Raw genomic sequence first — 24,365 nt, 5'->3', positions numbered from 1 at the left:
CCAGTAACCAACATGCATGGGGAAGGGAGACATCTCAACAACTTGGGCTCAATCTTGATGTGCACATAGCGATCGTTATAGCTATATTTCAAAATTTGCGCGCTCATTCCGTCACGCGCATTGGCCGTCAACCGGGGAGCACGAGCGTTTAGCAAGCGTTACGGGATAGCGAAAAGTTCAAAATCTAGCCCCTGCTCCACCATGATAGATACCGTATCTCTAACATGTTACGAGCGGCATCGCACTATCTCCTGTAAGCTGCATACGCCATTCTCACATGTTGCAGTAGGTGTTTTACACAGCACAGCACCCCTCCTTACCGAACAGGGAGCAACCCAAGCGCACCCGACGATAGGAAGCAGAATGAACGCGCATCACAGAAAAAAACACACACAAAAAAAACACGACTTGGATTGAATTGGATTGGATTGGATACCAGGAATGGCAAGGCGTAGTCGCGGAGTATACTGTTCACGCGTTGGCCAATAGGCGTGTTGTGACCGTACCTCTCATGACGGCTCCCGGACTTGGATGTTGAGAGAGGGCATCGCCTCCTTGCAAAGAGGCATGCATAAGAGATTATCTTGAGGAAATACCAGCCTTAATTCCAACTGACGTGGTAGTTTATCTCTGTGTTTAGAGGGATACTTAGAAATGTATTACAGAAAATATTGATTAGTGAACGCTTCATTTCTGAAAAGTGACAGCTTTGGCAGGCGGGTTCATAACTGTTTCACATTTACAGACCATGTGACGAATGTAACCCATCATACTGATTAGCGCAATTATATAAGTATCGGTCGCCATCATTACATCGACGTATCCAGTGCCATACGCTCAAGGTACAGTACAAGTATGCGCTCTACAAGTCACACGCTAACGCCACGAGTCAAACAACGTCTATACAGCGGTAATTGACATTGGCGTGCAAGGACAAGAATAATAGCCCCCCAGTGCCAACTGGAGACCAGTGTTAACTGACTAGAGGTGTTTCGACATTGCTGACCAACACCAATATCACACATGTGGGAGAATTTGGTGTGCCATGGCGCTGCTCTCACGATATTTTCGTCACTAGCATTTATTTTTGAAACATGCTTACTTGCTGCTAAAAGTGCGACGAGGGCAATGACGTGGACTTTCATGATGGTGAGAGCAAGTACTCCTCAAAAGAATGTACTTCCCGGTCAGGCTTGTTGCTTTCAGCACCGCCGTCTATGGAAGGATATGCGATACGACACCTTTAGTCCTCCACGTCAACGGACGCTTAACGAGCAGGAAGCGATCGTAGTTGATAGCAGTCCGGGAGAGCATGCATCCGGCGTCGCACAGCAGGAAGCTGCACCGTCCGAGGTTTTGGCAAATATGCTGCATGCAGGACATGTCTCGGGAGCGCTTTTGCCATAACTTCCGAGTACTTTTATCAATTTTGAGCCGCGATAAATCGAATTTTCTCAGTTAAACTCCGAAACTTGCCATCTCCGAACCTCGTGTATTTCTTTTTTAAAGCTGAGAGTGCATATCGGATTTACCCCGTTCCATTCCAAAATACATTCCCTACTACAATGATCACAGTTGAAAACAAAAAAGAAAAAAAAGGAGCGAAAACTTATTTTTGGAATGAGTCTAATAGACCCAATCTAAAAATAAGCGCAATCTTTTTTACTGAATGAAAAAGAGCGGTCGTTTTCCGGTGAGACGCTCTGCAAAATAAAGAGGCTCTGTTGGAGCTCACAGTGACTCATTAAGAATCTGCGTACGCATAATCATTCTGGTTCACTCTTTCATGGTGAATTCAGACGGTATTCGAACAGTCTCTGTAAACGGCGTACACATCGTTTTCTCTTTCTTCTCCTTTAATTAGCACCTTCTTTCAAACACGCTAATTGCACGCGTTATTCTTATGCACGTGGTTGCCCGAAATGATTAATTGCGAGTCTGGTAAATTTTGAAGCGGTTGAATCCCGTTTCGTAAAAGCATCCTCTTCAGAAATTTGTTAGCGGATGTAATTATGCAGCAAATTTTTATCTGGAAGGCGTGATTCACTTGGAAAGCAGCAGAGAGCATCGATTTTGTAGAAAATGATGGCTAGTGAAGGAGGAGACAGGATGCGGCGAGCGAAATAGAAGTAAACCGAAGGATGCAAATTAAAGGTATTTTAATGTCCTGCATATACGATACACTGAAGCTGGTCGGCTTCTACAGTCGGAGCTGGCAGCAGTGGACAGTCAGTTTGCAGCAGTCCGTTCAGTGTTTCAAAAGTAATTGGGCCCTGGATCACAGTGTCAGACATCGGGCGTTCTCCGCCGTTGCGAAAATTTTCCTGGACTTTGACGCAGACAAGTTATGAGCCTATGAGTGTTTTGTGGGTTTTGCGTTCGACTGTTTGCGTGTTGCGTGTTTGCGCGTTCTGTGACATTTCAGTGTGTGTGTGAAATTTCTTTCTGTCGGAATCACCACCCCCACTAATCGTCATCATCATCATCACTATCATCACCATCATTCTCCTCTTCAATGCATCATCATTACAGGATGCATGGATGCAGGTGCAAGTGACGTGGAGTTGCGGGCCTCACAGTAGTGAAGCCAAAATCTCCATTATATTTTTTCTTAAAATCAAATCAAATCAAAGGTATCCTCTATGAAGTGCGAAAAACGACGGAGGGGTACTTTAATAAAAAATAACCTAGATCAATTGGAACCTACTAACTAGCCCTCACAGCCACTATATAGAGACTTTAATGATGCGATACGAATTTTTAAAATTGACGTATAGTCATCGCTAACTATTCGTGCAGCGAACGACGCTGCAAAATAAGCACAACGACAACCACGTTTTTAGTCCCAAGAAGATGGAGGACTGTGCGAAGCAGCTGTACACAATATACTCATAAATGCATTTGACGTACATGACTCTCATTGACTTCTCTGACACGGCAAGTGGTTGGCTAGGAGAGATCAGTGCAAGCAGAATTGTACATTGTGCTGTGTGATATCTCGAAGGGTCAGCGGCGAAGAGCGTCAAGTCGCAGGTCTCAGGCATCACTAATCTGTCAGGTATCACAAAGCCACTACGAATTAAACCTCACGTCTTAAGAATCGTGCTGCATTGATGTTCTTGTCTCACACTGTATTCTTCCAAAATATTGTTTTTCCATGTGAACCGAAAGTACTCCCGTTTATTCGAACTTCCAGCGAAAATGTCCGGATAGCGGGGCATCGGGATAAGTGAAACACGGTATTTTGAGGTGTCCACGAGGCCCGTATTTATTTTGTAATGCGTATGAAACTGCCCATACTCATTTGTGCGAGATCACTAAAGCAACAAGCTCTCCTAAGCTCTTAGTTACGGCACTAACTTCGGGAACATTACTATTTTGTTCAAAAAGCACCAGAGCAGCCCTGAAGGCTCATTCACACATGCGTTTCCGAAAGCGGCGCCGCCTCAGCGTTCGCGGCGCCGCCGAGAGGGGCCTGTCACACATAGCCGAGCCGCCATCCTGAAAACGCGCTTCGTTGTTGTTGCTACGTCAAGATCGTACCGACACTTCCAGCTCTCTTCCTCAAAATTTACATTGTGAAGCATGTTCTCCATTTTAAAATTATCGTGAAGCATTTCTGCTGGAATCATCAATCGTTGGAACGACAAAAGCGACACAATAGCAGAGAAAGAACGGCAGAAGAAGCGAGGCACATGTTTACCTACCGACGACCAACACACGGCTACAGACAAGTCGTATTTATTTTCGTCGATTCCGTGGTTTGCGCAAATTTCCAGCTAATCGTTGACAGCTCAGACACCAAACAACTATTGGTGACAAGGAATTTACTCATGCGGAAGCACCAAACACATACACACGCACAAATGACAAAAGATCCCAGCGCGGTGTCGGGAGGCCCGCCATTGCCCGCCGGCGCCAAAATGAAGCCACCTCCATCCCTCCGAGCGCTCCGATTGGCTGGATGAAAAGCGTTCGCGTTTCTGCCCTCCGAAGCTGCAGCACGGAGCGGTTCTCGAAAAGCGGCTGGAAACTCTCCGCTAGAGCCCTGCACGGGCCCAGGCCCCCGACCCGGCCCGCGGGCCGAGCCGGGCTTGTTATTGGCTGTGTGCTGCGGGCCGGGTCGAGCCCGGGCCGACAAAATACGCTAGCACCGCGGGCCGGGCCGGGCCCGGGCCGTTAAAATACGCCACCACCGCGGGCCGGGCTGGGCCCGGGCCGACAAATATGTTTCCGAGAGTCAGGCCCGGCCGGGCCACGGAGCTAATTCCACACAATGGAGATGCATTAGTTCATATCCTCATGCGCTTGTGTCATTCCTGTGCATATTTCGCAAGGACAAGCAAGGGATACTGCATTAGGCATATGATTCGACCCTCTAGAACATTCTGAAAGCCACTTTACACTACTCCTGACTCCTCACGTATTTCACAATTACTTGGCAAAACTTGGTGAGAGGGGTATGGACTGGGAGAAGGAGTATGTCGACAGCATCCTCTACCTCCGCAAAATCTTGACAGTGTAACGATAACGCCCATGCCCGCGTACGTTCTGGATTTAATTTGGTCTGGTGCGGTTATGGTGTTAAGCCGCCATCACTTGTATGTCTGTCTTCTCTCCTTATAAATTTACTGATAAATTTGTTTGATAATCGCCAGAAACGCGTACGTCGCGGCTGGAAATACCATGCCGGGATCTACTCGCCGGGTCACCGGGCCGGGCCGCATAAAAATATGAAGGTCCGGGCCCGGGTCGGGCGGCCATTTTTCGATGCGCCCGGGCCGGGTTGGGCCCGGAAAAGTCGGGCCGTGCAGGGCTCTACTCTCCGCGGCTCGCGTTTCGCGGCGCCGCGAATGGGAAAAGCGTTCAAAAAACGAATGTGTGAATCAAGCTTGAGTGCATTTCTGGCTCTTAAAGCGAATTCAGCTGGTCGTTTTCGTGCAGAAAAAGTTGTACTGGCTCGAGCGTGCATGTTCTGCTGGTCGTTTTAGGGCAACATACAACATGTTCTGCTGGTCGTTCGCGTGCAGCGTGCGCTCGCGAGCACTGAATCCGTGAAGGTTAGGCCACACCGAGAATATCGGCCGTGTGGACCGGAACACGAATTCTCAAGTTCCGCTTTTCGCTCCTTCTCACCCTCCTTTCCATGGTTTACGCTTGCTCAACATGGCCGCCATGAAACCGGAAGAACTACTGCAGGTGTTGGATGCTTTGGAAGAGTCAAGGTCGTCGAGTTCAGCAGCTTAAAGCTCAGCTACGCCGATTTTCGAGTGTTACAGAATGGAATGGTACTCACACGATGTGTTCATAAGGTAACACTGGTTATGTGTGCAAAATAGTTATCCGAAACTCCTCGCGGTTTTTCGAAAAAGTGAATTTTTAGTTTCACTGACATTCCGTCTTGTAGCCCGCAAACCCTGTGTCGACGACACATTCGTTACAGTGGACTAGAAGAAGGCAGTGGCGCAAGCGAAGAGTGCTCCTATTGTTTTCGCTGGTACCGGTTTTTGAGGAAAGTAGCGGCGGCGCTGCTGTCGCATACACTTGAAGCGGTCTCGCGTCCTCCCATGCTTACTGCTGGCTACTCGCTATCGCTGTCCGTGTGTAATGGTGAATAAGCCGCGTTTAAACCATTGCTATGCACCGGGATGCAAAACTGGGTATGCACGCACGAAACAGGATCATAAGTTATCCCTTTTTAAGGCTCCAGACGATGAAGAACGTCGTATGCTTTGGCAGATGCACCTTCACAGGGAGGACAAGGTATTGGACGCCGACTGTGCTGTGTGTGAACTGCACTTTGAATCGCATTTCATCATACGGGACTACGTGCACGTCATAAACGGAACCGATGTGCGGATACCAAGAGGAAAGCCAGTACTTGCCAAGGACGCTGTTCCCACGATTCTGCCGAACTTGCCTGCGTATCTGACGAAAAGAATATGCACTCCACGGGCTCCACCGAAACGTCGGCAGCTGAATCCTGATGACAACAACAGCAGGAAACGTCGACGTACGGGTGATGTTCCCACGCCATTGCAAGACACTGATTGTGATCCTACAAATGCCGCCTCGGAAGATATTGGTGTAAGGACGGTCGTCGCCAGCCTCTCCGAGCTTCGCAAGCTTTCGCTCCCATCAAAATATTGGGTGCTGCACGAATTCCCTGACTTTCCCGGTGCAGTGTACGTGGCCTGCAGACTGGATTGTTCAACATTACAGCTCGTTATCGAGAGAAGCGTATTTTTTAAGCCCTCAAGTCAAGACAAGTGTTGTGAGTGTGAAGTGTTCTTGCTCGACAAGCTAGTCGAGAAAACTCGTGTGGTAACTGCGCAAGAGGCTGTTGATCTGCTGCGACGAGCAGCAGAAATTCCACTGTGTTGCGGGGCTGCTGACTCCTCGCTCTTGTCATCATGTCAAGTGACAAAAGGTCTTCAGGCCCAGCTGTGCACAAAAGCAGGAACCTTCTTCAGCGTCAGTTGCACAGGAAAGTCACCAAGACAAGGTAAGGTACCCATGGTGAACCTCTTGTAATAGACAGTAGCTTTAATGTGAATGCCTGCATCGAATTTGGACAGTTATATCTTGACATACGTGGACCAATATTTATATTTCTCCACATTTGCAGGGCTCCCTTGCATACGTTGCAAGTACCTTCGCAAGGCTCTGCAAACAAGGAAATCTCGTCTAAAGGAAAAGAAGGCGAGAAGAAGCGCTCCTGACAGGCTCCGGGCTTCCAACAGAAAACTGAGGAAGTTAACTTCAAAAGTAGGGAAACTCAGGACAAGTATATCTGAGATGATGAAGTCAACAGCAAACTGCTCCGAGACTCTTCTACAGCAGAAGCTCCAAGGCCTTGCACCAAAGCAACAGCTGGCAGTAAAACAATGCTTCGAAGCTGCAAAAAGGAAGAGTACACGGGGCATGGAATACGATAAGGAGTGGATGTTAGAGTGCATACTGCTAAAGATGCGTAGCCCAAAGCTGTACGAGTACATCAGAAGGCAGAACATTCTGGTTCCTCCTGGGAGAAGTACAATCAGGAAATACATGTCGAGCTACATGGGGCACTTTGGATTTAATGAGAAAATCCTGGAGACCCTGAAGCGAAAGACTTCAACTATGGACCCCTACAAGCGGCACGGTGGTCTCATTATCGACGAGATGAAACTTTCTGAGCACCTTTCTGTCGACACTGCAGGAAGGATCGATGGCTTCGTAGACTTGGGCCGGTATACTACAGAGGACCAGAAGCACCTGCTGTGTGGCCACGGGCTTGTAGTGATGTTTGTTCCACTTTTGGGGAACTGGACGCAGGTTCTGGGCGTGTTTGGCAGTCAAACCAATGTCAAGGGCGACCTGCTTGCAAGGATTATCCTCGAAGCGACAGTCTTGGCTGAGAAAGCAGGTCTGTTCGTGGACTATGTCACGTGTGATGCAGCCGCGTGGAACAGAAAAATGTGGCGAATTATGGGAGTGAGAGCAAATTCCAAGGAAATAATTGAGAAGAGGGTGCACCCATCAGACAGCAAAAGGTTTCTTTACTTCTTCTCGGATTTTCCTCATCTGATAAAGAATCTACGCAACAGGCTACTTCAGACAAGCTTTCACACGCCACAGGGAATCGTAAGTTTGGCATTTCATAACAAGATATGGAATTGCTTTAGAAACACCACCATGAACATATTTTATGTAGTTTGATTTGTTGTTCGTTTCCTTTACTACAGGTGTCCCTCAACCCACTTCGAGAAGCCCTCAAACTAGATTCAAACAACGTAACTTTGAAGGCGATGCCCAGACTGACTGCGACACACCTCGACCCAAATAACTTCGAAAAAATGCGTGTCTCTTATGCTTTCCAGCTGTTTAGCTCAGAGTCATTGAGGGGTATCAACCTCTACAAAGTGCAGCTCGAAGAACGCTGTGGAGACATCGAAGCAACACAGAAGTTTTTCAGGTTAGCATTATTGTGGCACAATGTGTATGAACAATTTTGAACATAGCACTCTTTGTTTTACAGAATGATGAAATCACTCATTTCCATCATGACGTCACGATACCCAGCAGAAGCTTTGCGGCTGGACTCTCCACAACACCAGGAACTGCTTGACTTCATTGACTTCCTTGCAGAATGGGAGAAACATTCGGAGAAAGGGCACTTCCTAAGTGACTCAACAGCAGAGGGCCTGCGGGTCACAATCAAAAGCACCTTAGGACTTCTGAACTATCTTCATTCAGAGCTGGGGTACTCGTACCTGATGACCTCACGGCTCAGTCAAGATAAGATTGAAAACTTTTTTGGTATAGTGAGGCAGTCACCTGGGTGCAACGCACACCCCACGCCGCAACAGTTCTTGACAACAGTTAACTGCCTCGGTTATTATAACGTTGCAAAGAGTGTTGTTGGGTGAAATGTTGGTGATGACGTTATTAGTTCCCTTCTGAGTGTGAAAGACCAAAAAGAGGCTTCTTATAAGCAGCAGCATCTAATTGACATGCTTGTAAATGGTGGGCGGGTTGAGGAGGCCGCTACTGCCCTTGAAAGCAGTGTGGTTCTTGCCGGACATCTGTACAACATCCAAAGGAGCGACTTTAGGTTGATATACTACGTGGCAGGGTATGTGGCAAGAAAGTGTTTGATGAAGAGCAAGTGTCATGTTTGCAAGGACGAGCTGTTGCTTCGTGCATCAGATGGGAGGGGCTTGAATGCGGCTACTTTCACTAGCTCTTGTGATTTTGGTGGTCTCGTTTATCCCTCAGTGAAGCTCTTCAAGTTCGTCACTGAACTTGAGGAAATATTCACAGGCTGCTTCAGCAGTTCCGAGCTGCACCATGACAGCATCGTGGACTTGATAGAAATCATGAACAGAAAGGAGGTTGGTGGCATTGGTTGCTCTGAGCACAGCAAGGTGTTGAGTGCAAAGCTGATAGGATTTTATATTGTGACAAGGATGCATTTCTATGTAAATGGGCTGAATAAGTCACGGGATATTACACGTCGAAAAGCGCAACAGCATTTGAAGTTGAGCCGTCTGTGAGAATTGAACAGTGTTTGTAAGTGAATGAAATGTTTGTAAATAGGCCGGTATCTTGTAACATTTGCTTTACGTTTGAAGCGTATTCATGTTGCTTGTAAATGACAAAACGAAAATAAAGTGGATTAATATTGTTCATGTTGCAACTAACACAAAATCTTTGCGGAATACGCGCGGCACTAGCGCTGTACCATCTGCGCAACGCGCGCATGGCTCGAGGGAGAGGCGGGAGAGGTTTCAAGTGAAGGCTACCGCAGCGCCGCCGCTAGCTTTCCGCATTTTGAGAACCGCTCCGACCTGCCGAACGGGCCACTGCCTTCTTCTAGTCCACTGTACATTCGTGGTCTGCCCGTGCTCCGGCTTGGCATGACATTTGGCTTGGTTCCTTCCCCCAAGTCGGTCGGTTTCTTCTGCTGAGCCATCTGCTGCGCAGTTTGACATTAGGAAAATGATAAACAGTTCGCTATTAGGGAGCCAGTATATTTCTGGACTCCACTGAACCCACGAGGAATGTGAGTTTTGCTTCCTTCGACTGCAAAGCATTTGCTAGGCCAGTACAGACTCCCTGGTATGTTTCGTGTTCTGTGTTGCGTGCCGAGAATGCGTGAGCGTTTTGCTCCCGTCTGCAAGAACACTATAAGAACACTTCAGCATGCAGTTCCAATGTTTCAAACCACAACTTTCCGAAAGGCGAAAGAAAAAGCTATTGACTGCAACAATCGGTGCCACCTTCGTAAGCAGCGATTTGAACTGTTCATTTCGCTCATACGAATGTTACGGAAGCAATGCGCAACTTGTTTCACACGAAGCCGAAGATGTCTCGTCCGGGGTACTGTGACAACCTTATCTGCAGCAGGAGATTGCAGGAGCAGGACTAGGCATCAGATAAAGGGAAGACGCGTAATGTTAGACAAGTCAGTCATGCGGTGCAAATGCCATCACATAGAAAAGAAAAATACGCTATCTGTCGTTTACTGCACCCGTCATCCTTCAGAGATTAGGCCCCAGCGGGTGTATTCTTAGTACAGATTTGGAATTGCCTTATTTGTTAAATGATTTCGCAGGCATTCTGGCACCACCGAAAAGCTTGCACACCACGTCTCAACTATCACCGTCTGGGTTTCAAGCTGAAGGCTGTCACCAGTGCCAACCAGACGCCTCCTCAAAGTTCATCTGTTTTTTGTTGACGGAACAGTGCACCTGGTACTGCGACATTTCATTTTCTGATGAATCAAGTGCATTGCATCACTTGTGCTCGACTTTTTGTGTTCGTATACCCTTGCTGTTGCTCGCTAGCTACCATGCATATATTATATAAAAGAGTTATCACTTCATTCTTGTTAAATAAAACAAACATATATTATTATTTTATTTTTTTTTAAGTCCGTGGTGGGACTTTAAGCCCATCTGTTACCGAGACATTGGCGATGACTCATAGGGTGTGTAGAAATGAAGCCATGATTCGTTCTTGTGTCTTTAAGAGGTGCCGGCGGGTTGGAGAGGATGCACATTCGGTCGAAGAGGACACGCATCGACACAGGCCCTCCTCGCGATTTCAGCAAACGTCCTCCATAGGAGTGCCTCCGGCAGTTGTATCGACTCTGGTAGAAAGGTATCGCGATCGCGACACGTTACTTCGAAAATGCATTCCCAGTGAGCATAATTCCGCAGAAAAAAAAAAGTATTTATATCGTAAATTAGAGCCGTCAAACTCTCTGACTGTGTAGTTGAATGACAGCGGCGCTTCAATGATCGATATTGCCCGGTTGTCTCGTCAACTCTTCAGTTTCGTAAAGTAAGAAGTTCTTACTAACAAAGAAGCCTTTCCAATTCTTCTGCACTTTGCAAAGCGATAGTTCTTGGTGGAATGGTACAGGTTGCTCAGACACGTCGTCTTCCGCGAGGTATGTCAAATGTGGTGTGCCGTGTATCGAGATTTCGGCGCATGTCACAGAACCGGTGGGCAAAATTAATCCACAGATCCGACCACGTCGCTCATGATCGCAGTTGTCTCGCGACGTAAAGCCCCGAATTATTATTGTACTAGAAGCGATACTTTAGTTTGTATCGACAAACCAGAAAAATTCTGGGCATCTCAAGGACCGAACCCGGCAAAGGACGCCAGCAACATGCTGGCATTGTAGAAGTTGCTTGGACACGTAGCCGTCGTCCTGCGAATCCTTTAACCGTTAAAGAAACCCTCAAGCGGACAAAACTGAGTCACGAGCTGACTACTGTGGCGTCGCTCATGATCATAGTTTTCTTGTTCACTGTCAGTTGTCTGGTAGACTAGCGGTATGGCCCATTGGATCATTAAGGTGCCCCGCTCATTGGTGGTAGCCAAGGTCGTGCGAAAGACTGGGAGATGGTGGGTTCGAATTCTACCACCAGCTGTGCTATCTGAGGTTTTCCCTGTGTTTTCCGAATACTTTCCAGACGAATGTCGGCACAGTTCCCCTAGAAGGCGGCCCAGGACGCATACTAATCCCCCACTCCTTACCGCTGTCCTCTCTTCATCTGTTCACCTCAATACGGCGCTCACAGCCACACTTGTTTAGCGGCGCTAACAGGGAATAAAAAAGTAAAACCACGAATTTATCATTAACAACATCTGCAAAAAAAAAAAAATCTAATTCGCGGAACGTGACAAGTAAGCCTCACGTAAGCGGCTAGTATACATTCTCTTCCTGTTGCCTATGTGAGTCGAGATACCTAGCCCCTGCAAAAATATTTCACCACATGAAACGGATATCGTGTGAACAGGGTCATGCAATTCTGTGAGATTATCCAGACTCCCTCTCATAAAAATAGACGTATAAAGTCGGTTCCTGTGTAAATTGCCTATCCCTGCTTCACATGTTACCGACACACCGACATTACGCTCTCCTTCTTTCTCCTTTTTGTTTTTCTTCCTACAGCACTTACTGTATTAAAGCTGTATCGCTGGTTTGTGTCTTGCGTCGTCCTCGTTTGTTTACTCGAGAAAATATTACCTCTTTCCACAGTACAAGAACTCGCCCCCTCTCTCACACAAAATTGCTTGGACCCTGGCCACAACAAGCCCACCAACGATCTGCCCTCAAACCTCTCTTCGCCTTTCTGGCTACCATAGGACTTCGATCCTTATTGAGAAGGGGCTCATTATTTCATTCCCCGCATCACCACCACCAATGGGATAGAGTATCGCCCTTGGAGATGAAACTCCCCATTCCCCGCTTTTTTTTTTCCAATAAACATATCTCTCTCCCCCCCCCCCTCCCCCATTCATCATCTTGCAATAAAGTTGTTGTTGTTTAATTCGTTCTGTCGACTCTGAGCGGAGCTCTGTGTGGTGGCTGGAGTGTGGCTTTGTACCTCTGTTATCACGCCTATATTGATTCTGTCCAGTAAAGAAAAAGAAAGGAAAAAACTATACATACACAAACAAGAACAGCTTCAGGTTTAGAATGTTTATTTGACAAGAGCTTTTGTCCGTAGGAACTTTAGGAATACATAACCATGGCGCAAAGTGATCCGAGTAAAAAGAGTACCTCACGATGTTACAAGGTGGTGCACTAAGGACGCAAAACAAAAGAAAAAAAATATGTTTTGCTCATGCACAACAACCAACGGCCACGCACGCTTGCAGAAATCGTGATGATACGACTGAAGCACTCGGAATACGGCACGCGCATAATCAATGAGGAATTGACTGTCGGACATCTTGCTCAAAGCGTGATGCATAGCACCGGCACTACTTATGGTAGCAGGTACAAGTCTGCTTGAAGAAGCCGGAGCAGTAGCCTCCTCTGCGGCCAATGCTTCGGCAGTGGCGGTGACAAGCACCCTGATTGAATGGACACCCGAATCCGCGGCCTGCAAAAGAGAAACACTTATTCTATATCACTCTGGCAACTCACAGTGGCAAGGTGAAGAAATGCGACGAGTGTTCATCCCATGTCATAGTCAGGATTTATTTGTTGGTTTTTGTTGTGTTTTCATTTACAGGAAATGAAAGAACTATGGTCGACGTGACAGACACACCCGCAACGTTCAAAAGCAAGCGTGCACCTGATTTGAAGCAAATTAAATAGTAATTTTGATGATGGTGGTGTGATAAAGAAAAAAAAAAAGAAAAGGGGGATGTGAGCCACGACGAAGTCGAAATGGCTACCCCAGGACGCTTACACAAAGAAAATATAAACAAATAAACGAGGTTCAAGTCGTGCAGTTTAACATGCAGTTCAAAAGTAATTATGCTGCAATTTACTTACGTGCTCGTACCAGAGTCTCTTCATCACCGTCGTCCTGTGCGGACACAAGCAGAGCGCCTGCGAAGTGGGCATGAAACGTGTTTTGAGACCGAGAGAAGCGAAAGCTCCTGTTCCGCTGGCGCTCAACATGAACATACATGAACGTGAACAAGATGGCGTTCCCATCTCCACAGTGTCCTCACGCCCACTAAAGTATCAAGACACACTCACGTAAGATAAACGACAAAAAATATATGTGACCCGGAATCGCTTTGCATCGGTCGTCCTACTTATCGGCGATTATTCTGTGTAAACATAAAATTCTATCTCCTTCTGGATATCTTGTCAGAAGAAACTAATCTATGCGACAAATTGCGGGCACGTGGCATGGATCACTGACGTAGTAGACCGTACCACGTACCGTGGTACCACGTAGACCAGGCAAGAAGTGGACGCGTGGGCGGTGGGGTGGAGTTCACGTCGTTTGCGTTTCCAAAATCCCTTTCCCTCTCCCTACGCTTTTCATGATGAAGGAACTATTTCTATGGCGGTGGTTCAGTACCAGCCACATGCGATGGTTCCACTAATGGCATGGAATGCTTTCAGCGAAGTGTAAAAATTGAGGTATTTATATTTTTCGCTGGAATTTTACAGCACTTGTAGAGAATATTTTTGTTTTTTACGTGCAACCGTTCTCCTAGAGTCGTGTTCAACCTCGAAAGGGAGTAAACGATGCACAAACAATACCATTCTTATAGGTCTGAACGTGTCTATTGAGTAATGCATTTCTCTGGTCGTAGTTGAATTGTTGTTGACACTTCGCCAAATGGGATTGATTCGCCTTAGTATACGTCGATACACGGATTTATCGATTTACGCCGCATTGATAGGAACCTATGCATTGCCCAGTTGTTCTCGGGATTCATGGAAGATTTCACGACGCCAGAAACCATTTGCAGTGACGCTTTCGCTTTTTCAATGCTGTCCCATGTGAGTATGCTGTCAGCAATTCGCTTCGAATAACTGAAGGAAGTGGGTGTACGTTTCAGTCGAGCAAAGTAAGTATATGTCGGAAAAAAACATTTTTGATTATACAATCACACTAGTGTGCCGCTTACTTTCTGTAACATTTTAGGATAGTAGATGGGAATAGTTATCGGAAGACTACCGGACGTATTATTCGGGCAAGACTAATATGAACGTGATCGTGCGTTCACACAAGAATATAGAAGTGACTTACTTGAGACGAGAACGAAGATGAGAGCAACAGCGACGACCTTCATTGTGAATGCAATGCGTCCAAGCAAGCGTCGCCAAAAAGTGTTCCGGCTAGATGAATAGAAAACGTACTGTAGTTTGGCGCTGTATTCAGTATTGGCAGGAGTATTTATTTCCTATCACATAACACTCAACTTCATCGCGCTCCTTCAAATAGCGTGCATAAGGAGCATAAGGAGAGTTCCGAAAATGTTTGATTTGATTTGATTTTAAGCAAAAATAAAATGGGATTTTGGCTTCACTAGCGTGACGCCCGCAACACCACATCACTTGCACCAGTTATGCTTTGTTGGCAAACTCCTGGAGTGATGATGCCAATGAAGAGGATGATGATCGCGATGATGATGACTGGTGGTGGTGGTGATTCCGACAGAAAACAATTGCAAACACACACTGAGTTGCCACGGAACACGCAAACACGCAACGCACTCATAGGCTCAAAACCCGAACAAACCTAAAAACCGAAAACCTAAACAAGCACACCGGACCTTTCGTTCAATAAACAGTCATTCCGTACAGGCTTTCATGTCACGGAAGCACAATATATTTCACCATAAACATATCATGAACTCATTTTCTCGACCATTTCTTCAAGCATACTTCGAATATTTGCACACCTTCCGCGCTACAAGACTCTTCAAAGTCATCTGTGCGCTAAACGAAATGGGGTCAAGAGCAAGTTGGAGAGTTACTCACGTGATTGGGCGTTGGAGGCAGATTGAAGAAGCTCGAGAGTATAGTTCCGTATTTATACGGTCGTGAAAGTGCAACACCAGGAAGGAAGGGTCTGTGTCGGTGGGTTTTCCGCGGCATCAGAGGCACGGTGATTCAAGGGCACGTGCAAGCGCTGCAAGCGTAGTAGTAAAATACGCGGTCTCTTCCCAGAAGATATATTGTTCTATGGACTGTAACTCGTGCTGGGAAACAGCGGAGCGACGACACACAGGACAGTGCTCTCCCTCTCTTCTGCGTTAACGCTCATTTTTTCATTACGCCGCAAAAAAACATAAGGAAGGAATCAAAGTTGGCTTTCCCATTGGGTGAGAAATGGAAAGCTTTACATCCGCAGGTGCGAAGCCGACCCCCCCCCCCCCCCAAAAAAAAAAAAAGAAAAAAGAAAAAGAAAAAAGTGTATATCACCTAGGTCATGTTGTCGAAGTCTCTGGTTAGATATATAGTTATTTTTGTCCAACCATTGATAAGTTTACTTTATCACGTATGACCTTCCTGAGAATTTTACAAAGCTACGCAACACATTTAGCTTTTGCACGTTAATACTCGTTCGGGTTGTAACAAAGGTGACGATATTATGCTACTTTATCATTCATTTAAATTTACATTTGATTGATTCATTCATTCATTCATTCACTGCTAAAATAGAAAAATGTAGATAGTATGGTGCTGACAGATACATGGCTTTGTGACCGCTTACATTACCAGGGTATCACAATTTCCCCCTTCCTAACAAAAAAAAAGTGGCAGGAACATCTTTACACGTAGTCAATGGCAGAGACTACGATCTAATAGGAGAACTTTGATGTGCTTGCCAGGGTTTTGAGATATTGTCTGTAAAGAATTAGGACAATATATCCACTGTGTTACACCTCCCTCCGTCCGGAAGTGTCCGTGTCTTCTATCTGTCTTTTTCTGTAGAGCTACTTCAACTTTATATCAGACAAATACACATTGTTTAACGGAGGCAACTTTAACATAAACTTCTTTAAAGATGCGTCCAGTGAATTGTCACAATTAATTAGTGCATTAAATTTCTTGAATCCTTATTAACGTACCAACAAGGGTCACAGAGAGTTCCTCCTAACTGCTCGTTACCAGGAGGGAACTGCTGGTCTTTTATCTTGTGACAGTGATAATATTCCAATTTATGCATTTATTAACACTAATCGAAGGCTTGTCTGCTTCTTGGATGCTTTGGACTATGGGCTGGGAAGACGTAACAAATTCGACTTTAGAAAACTTCAGAAATGACATGCAACAAAAGAACTGGAGCTGTGTACTCATGGAACGGTGTGTCAACGAAGCTTATTGTGAATTTCTGCGTATGTTTAAATTTATTATACATATTTTCCAATGAGAACATACAAAGCGAAAAGACGTGTCTGTAAATCCTGTGTTACACGTAAACGTCTCAAATTGATTTCTGAAAAAAAAAAAAAAACATAAAAAAGTATAGGTGATTTATTAGTCTATGGAGAGCAATTCCCTTATACAGTTCGTGTTTTCGTAACATCGTATCTGTGGAGACAAGAAAACCTAAGGCTACGTACTTTCAAAATCTTGGAAAGCGATATGAAACGTTACAAAAACAGATCGCCGAGAAATTAGTAATATTATAGCTCATGGCGAAGCCATAAGTGTAGAATAACTATGTAAGAAATTTAGTTGTCATTTCACAAATATCGCCTCAAAAGACGCCATTTCAGCAATCGATGCTAGGGAAGCTTGCTGTACGGTGTTTTCCAGCACTGCTGTTAACTGTGTTTTCTTCTCTGTCACCACTCAAAATGAAGTGCGCGCATATCATATCAATAGCAAAAATAGCAAGACATGTGACTGCGAAAACATAGAAATCAGACCAGTTAAGTTCAGTTAAGACATAAACGCCCCTGTGATGACACACATATACTCGTACAATCTCTCACTTACGGAAGGAATTTATCCCGACAAGATGAAAATAGCGAAAATAGCTGTATTGAGCAAAACTGGTAACCCGAATGATCTGGGAAATTAGTTTTTCGCAAAAAATATTCCAGAGAAGCAGCCCTTTTGTACCAGATTCATTAATCGCAACTTAGAACAAAAGCTATATCCATTAGGAATCTACATTGACCTTTTCAATCCGACAATATTGTTGTAGAGGTTATCGTGTGCGAGGGACACCAATATCGTTATTGAAATGGTGCCTTTACAATAGGTTCCAATATGTATGTATTGTCATCAAGCAGGGGAACTACCACTGGAGATATACCCGGTGTTTCAGTTAAATCCCCGTGCTAAATAATTCACGAATGGGTGCACCAATCGACGAACTTTCTTTTTTACAAGTATCTGTCCGATGCCACCTACAAGCTGCGCAGCGTGTGAATGAGTGGGAGGCGCCCATTATTTTAATAAAAATTCAAATGAGTTTCGTAAAAAGCATAACTTCTAAAGCAGGGCGCTGTCGGCATTAAAATGGTTACTACGTACCCTTTTGGGGCCTTCAGTGGACACCTTTTAGAAGAAAATCTGCAACCGAAGCTGGTCATTTGTTGCTGTAATTAATGTAATGAATCTTGTACCTAAGTTATGTTTTTTTTACGAAACTCATTTGTATTTTTATTTAGATAATGGGCGCCTCTCACTCATTTACACGGTGCGCAGCTCGTAGGTGGTATCGGACAGATACTTGTAAAAGAGAAAGTTCGTCGTTTGGTGCACCCGTTCGCGTCCGGGGATTTAACTTAAACGGGGTTTAATTATTTAGCCCGGGGACTTAACTTAAACACCCGGTATAGGTTACAGGCAACAGGCAAAGCCAGGCATTTCGTTAAATGACTGGACAATTCCAGGCATTTTATGAAATGCAGGGTTTTATCAGGCATTTAACGAAATGCCTAAACACAAGCCAGGCATTTAGTTAAATGCCCGTTCGCATCACGCATATTACAAGATGCTTCGGGAGTGCTATGGGAATGCAAAGAGTGAGTGAGTAAAAAGAAGAGAAAACATGGAGAAGTTGGCACCACAAACATGGAGGCCGTAACACAAAGGAATGGTTCATATGGACTTCTTTCCAATAAGTGATGTGCGCAAAACGGATTAAAAAAAAGGAAGAAACAGAAGGCGAACGCTATAATAAAGTATCATGTAGAATAATTACGATGTGCATGGTATTGGAATGAAATCAAAGATACTTTACCCGTCATAGCGGTCGTACCAATCGCCCAACCCCATCATCACCCCCTGTAGTGTGTGCGCTTTTATTCGATGAACATAGCACGACGTAAACAACGAGATTTGGCCGAGGCAGGCCATAATTAGGGACGACACAAACATGTGAGCCTCAAACGCCCAGAAATCAACGAATGCAACAACTCAGGGAAACGAGGTGCTGACGCTGACGAGTTGTTGCATTCGTTGATAACATGACGGTCTGTCGTGTCTTCTTCTCGCCCTGTATCTTCCCTCAAACTGAAGGAAATTTTAACGTCGTCACGGAACAACGAGATGCGGACACGAAATGACACTTCGGGATTGCCACCGATCCATTGGGCAGTGTTTTTGGTAGGCGTCATCATTCCGAAACTCGGCTTTATAGAAACAAATTTGGGGAGGCCAGGCAAGCTGCAACAGCCGCACCAGACTAACCTAACTTATCACTAAAGTAACCAAGTTTATGATGTCTTAGGTTAGTTTACTGATAGGTTAGGTTAGGTTAGTGCGGCTGTGTCAGCTTGCCTCGCCTCCCCAAATTCGTTTCCAAAGGAAGTTGGAGGCGATGCAACCTACTACAGACGCACCAACCAAACTTGACGTACATTCAAGACTAACCTACTTTATGATGTCTTAGATTAGTTTAGTGATAGGTTAGGTTAGGTTACTGCATGTGTCTGACTCTTTTGGGCGTTTTGCCAGTTGCATACAGTTATCACAGATTTTGGCAACCCCAAACAGAAGGGCATCGTGATGACCACACAGAAATTAGGAAGGTTCACTTAAGGTCCATTTCTCAATTAGAGCTATACTTACACGTAGTGATTAGACGTTTGCATTTCTTCAATGAGTGGCCATAACAGGTCCATTGCGAAAAAAAGAAAGAAAAGAAAAGACAAAAGGAAAAAAACGAAAAAAGAAAACATCATTGCTGGTGCGCAGCTGATTCCTAGCTGGTAGCACTCACGCCATCTTGGCCGGTCGTGCAATGACGAAATCCTTTTTCGCGGGCCAGCTACAGGAGATGCATTGTATTCATCTGTTCACACGTGTTCATCTTGATCTACAGCTCTGAGATGTGAACGTCGCTTCCTGTTTAGCCCGAACAGTGTACGAACTCCGTATTACAATGCACGGACACACGGCACGGATACAGAGAGGCACGGATAAGCAAGCCCACTGTGACACATGCGCGAGGGAGCAGGATATGGAAACGTACTCCGGTGGTAGATGACTTCGTATATGTGCACGAGTGGAGCAACTGATAGTTTTTTCTACATTGTATGAATAACCTATTAGCACACACACACACGCCATGCCCTTGTTGTAAAGTTTTTTGTTTACGACCGAACCTCTATACTGCTACTACCAACACCCAGGATCGCTCGCGTCTCATGATGATCCCCTTGCCGATGGGTCTGATATGGCATACTCGCTTGTTTTCGCTACCAGTTTAGATATACCTTGAAAGGGTCACATCTCACCGGCGCATTCTGTAGTGTTTGACTCCCCTTTCTTCAGAGGTCACTCCCTCTTGGTGTGTACGAGCACATGGTACAGATGGTGGATGACAAGCAGAAGGGGTGCCCTGCGTCCACCGGGCGCAAGAAATCCACATGTGAACATCCATGTCCAGGGCGTCCGAAAGCACTGCCTATCTTTTGGGCTACGCCAAAGACATTTACAATAAAGGCTGGTTCACAGTGCCACGTTCGCACTTACGGGCTACGGGTTGCGTTAACGTAGTACCCATCTCGTTGCCGGCTACCCCCCGTTCCTGCATCGTTCACATTACTACGTTCCGGCGCTCCGTTCCTCCAATGAGGAGCGGCCTCCTAGAGCGCCATCCTTCCGAAGAAAAGTGAAATAGAGCCACTGAGTAGCATGGCGTCCAGCGTCCAGCACCCCCGTGCCGGCTGCTTTGGAAGACAATCAGATATTTCTTGACGATGTTCTTAACTGTTAACTGTTAATGTTCTTAACTTAACGCCATCGTCGACAGTGCAACGTACAACTCGCTACTTCGGACAGATTCATTGAGTGAAGATATCACCTGACAGAGCCACTGCTATGCTAATTGTCATCTATGAGTTTTCTTTTTTCGTGGCATCCCTGTAGACGCTTTTTTTGCTATTGTATAGCCAGGGAAACTTCTCAACTTGGAGAATAAGAGCTTCTAAGACATCCAATGTTTGCGCCATCTTTCCAAGGAGACGAGCAAGACAAAACGCATGCGCGGCATGCGAACTTTTCTGCCATCCTATTGGCGAGTGCGCGTACGGTTACGGAGCTTGCGGGAGAAAAGTTGAAGTTGCCTCAACTCCTTGCGGAAACGATCTTGCGGGCGGCGTCTCTTCGTCGTCATGGCAACCCCCACCGTAAGCGTCCGTAACCCGTAGCCGCAAGCGTAAACGTGACAGTGTGAACCAGCCTTAAGACAAAAAAATGTGTGCGGGACCAACTTTCTGATACATTTGTTTCCTTGAATAGCTAGGCGACTAAGCGGATGCCGTGGACGTGACCGAAATCCTGTCGCACGCGTGCCTACTAATTTCAAGCAGCTCACTTCGCACGAATTTTTGAAGCAACGGTCTTTTCCTTGTTTCCCTTTCTGGAGCTAGAAAAAAGTATCCCAAATTTTTCGTGCTTCCTCCGAAGTTTGCTTGCATGGTTCGGTCATCCGGAAATTCGTTATCCCGACGCAAAGGGACGACTCCCGAAGTGTACGGATAACCGAGACATGACTCTACATATATAAAATACTGTATTTTGAGTACGTACTCAAGATACGTACAGTAGGTGTCAGCCAACGACGAGAGCAGTTCACAAGGCCGTATAGTGGCTACGAAGTCCTGCCCTGGCAGCCTGAAATATAGCTGCGTCTCCGAAGTCTGGGCCACCAAAGGCTAGCTCCCAACGGCTGATCCAAATTTGAAAGTTTATCCCCGTAATTAATAATGCCAATTGTTTACGCTGAGTGCGCGGAACAGGCAACGGTTATAAGAACCATACGATGACCCAGGTGACAGTGGAGAGCTGAAATACTTGCGTTAACCTGCGCCACAGCTAAAGAGGGACGTGGCAACACCTTAAACAGTGCTCGATCGTTTCACACATTCCGCAAGACGGGCAACTATCATAGCGAGAGGTATGAAAGCGGTGTAATCGCTCGCGGAGAAGAAGAACGTCGTGGTCTAGCTTCCACTGAAGACTGGCGTGGCGAGCATCTAGCCATGCCGCAGTGATTCGACGCCAAGACAGCTTCGTCGGCACCGTAGGGACTGCAGAACTAGACTGCAACTCCATGATAGCGGCATAAAAATCGCTGAGAGCCTATAACTGGATGTCAGCGTCGGGAAGCTGAAGTCGTAAACGTCTTACAACGTCAACACAGTCGACGTATTGATGAGGCAGGACTTCGGACCTAGGCCGAAACCTAGGACTTTCAATTAACCACCTGGTGGCGCATCCCAAAGAGTATTGAACTAACGCACGCTGCGTGTTCGGGAGCGTGCAATACCTCGAAATAAACATGCGACTGAACTGCAAGGCATTTGTAGAGCACACCCGGCTGGGTTAAATCGCCACGTGCACGGTGCACATTGGTCACGTGCACGGTGCAAGCGGGATCTTGCGTCCCATTCCAGCGAACCACGCCAGAGAAAACGGAACGCGTCTCTAGTAATGGCAGTATGGATAAGTGCTGGTGGCGTGGCAACGACGCCCAGGAACCACAAGCGACTGCAGTACCAGGCCACTAGCAGGTGATCCGAAAAAGTGATGGGCAAATCAACGAACTTCAGCTGCCGCAGGACAGCTCTGCAACGATTAAACAACTAGATATCCCAGTGCAATCGAAAGTCACACCAATAATATTGACGTCTGGTCTCAGTGGAACCCGGAAAGAATCCTCGCAGGAAGGCTGGAGGTTGAAAAACAGTGCTACATTTTTTTATCTATTAAGTCTTGCCCCTGAAACAGCTCCGCAATCTTCAAACGCCTTCAGAAAAGGTCCTAGTGAACACTCGCAGATTTCAAGGATCACCGAGATATCGCCCGCAAGCGAAAAAAAAAAAAAACAGAAAAAAAATAGGTGGAAGACATCCATTGGGCAGTGCCAAGGTAACGGGAAGCGAGCACAGTCGCTTGAGTAGAGGGTTGATGGATGGCGTACAAGGCGGGAGAGAGAGGACATCCTTGACGGACACCACGAGTTACTTCAAAGGGGGACGACACGCCGCCAGCGACAGAGACAATGCTTCTTGCGCCCCAATACAACATTTCCGCATACCTGACCCAAGCAGCGGCGAACCCGTATGCCCTCAGCAGAGAGAACAGGTAAGTGTGTCGCACCCAATCAAATGCCTTGTATTAATCGAAGGATGCCAGCACAGCGGGGGCATGACCACTCTCAATTCAGTGGTTGGCATCGCGAAGTGTGATTCGATGAAGATCTGAGGACCTGCCGGGGGGCAGAGCATGCTTGACAAAGATGTAACACGTTTTCCGACAGAGGTGAAACGCGCAACAGAAGAGTTTTAGCTAGGATCTTATAATCGCTCATCAGTAATGAAATCGGGCAATAAACATCTGGGTCCAGTCTTCGAGACGTGCCTTTGCACAGAAGAACCACAGCACCATTCTGCATACTAAGGCATAACACCCCTGGGTTAAGCAGATGTTAAAAAGCCGAGTCATGCAAGTACCAATTACACTCCGGAAGCGCTTGTAGAACTCAAGTGGGAGGCCATCAATGCCAGGGCACTTTCCGCTCGTCATTGAGGAGACAGCCGCAAAAGCCTCATTTCGCCTGAGCGGCCCTGAGTCAACATGCTCCATTTCTTTTCGCCGGAAGTAGGTACTCTCGGCTGACAACAGGCTCGACATAAGGTGACTCGTGATAAAGGGCCGCGCAATGCTCACGCATTGCTTCCTGAATGTCACAGGGACAGAATTGAGCTGGCAGCTGGCTGAATTGAGCAGAATTAGACTGAATTGAGCTGGCAGCTGGCCGGAGCTCAGTGATTCCTGAGTCCGGTAACAAAAATAATCCCGTATTGTTGACTCTATGAGATCAGCCACAGAAGATTGTGTGTATTGTCATCAAGCAGGAGAGCTACCTATTGTGGCGACCGCCTCACGGCTCCCAGAGCCGGCGGTCCCACACCCGGGGCCGTTCCACCCACTCGCTACCAGAAGGAAGTGCAACCAACTCAAAAGGAAGAATGCAATCAAACGTTTAATGACATACCTCACCACGTACAAAGCCTTACCGAACACACTGCCGCAATGCCCAATGCTCGGAGTCGGAGTGCCCCAAAATCCTACGGTGGTCCCCTTTTAAGGAAAAGAATCCTCGCGCCCAGTAACACTTCGAAGAGCGGCACGTGCAATCACAGATAACGATAACATATCACCGGCGTGGTGACGGGAATAACGAAAAGCAGATAACCCGCACATGATAGTTCCCGACAGCGTGACGAGACAACAAATTCGCAGGGAAAGTTCTGTTTCCCACACTATGGAGGTAGTCCCCTTTGGACAGACACTAACTTCACATTACAATCCTACGAGCTAGATAACAAAACTTTCTAGGAGAGTTTGCTTTTCGTACTGGACATACCAAGCGAACAGAGATTCTGTACTCATCTTCCTAAACTTCTCCTAACCTTGTATTGTTGACTGATTAGATGAGTCACAGAATTTGTTAGCCCATCTTCCTTATTGTTTTAGCCTACCATTCCCTATATCCTTAATTTACTGATTTGCTTCATTTTCCCCAACCAGGTCAACAACTGAGGCCAGTTCTAAAACTCTGCCTCATTCCTATTGCACTTGAGTGTAACGCTGTATCGTGTGCTTCAGAGGAGCGACAACATTGTGCTTT

The 24,365-nt window shown here is 46.3% G+C and overlaps 1 protein-coding gene across 1 annotated transcript in view; it reads right to left on the bottom strand.

The window, feature by feature from the left end:
* Positions 1-1,193, bottom strand: part of LOC135383373 (uncharacterized) — a 113,131-nt gene extending 111,938 nt beyond the window's left edge. Inside the window, exon 1 of the mRNA XM_064612856.1 lies at positions 1,103-1,193. The gene's annotated coding sequence lies outside the window, so the exon portion shown is untranslated. The remainder of the gene's footprint in view (positions 1-1,102) is intronic.
* Between the last annotated feature and the right edge of the window lie 23,172 nt (positions 1,194-24,365).

This window comes from Ornithodoros turicata, chromosome 2 (genome assembly GCF_037126465.1).
Source record: "Ornithodoros turicata isolate Travis chromosome 2, ASM3712646v1, whole genome shotgun sequence".
In the NCBI taxonomy this organism is placed as follows: Eukaryota; Metazoa; Arthropoda; class Arachnida; order Ixodida; family Argasidae; genus Ornithodoros; species Ornithodoros turicata.
This window is presented reverse-complemented; position numbering and strand designations above follow the sequence as displayed.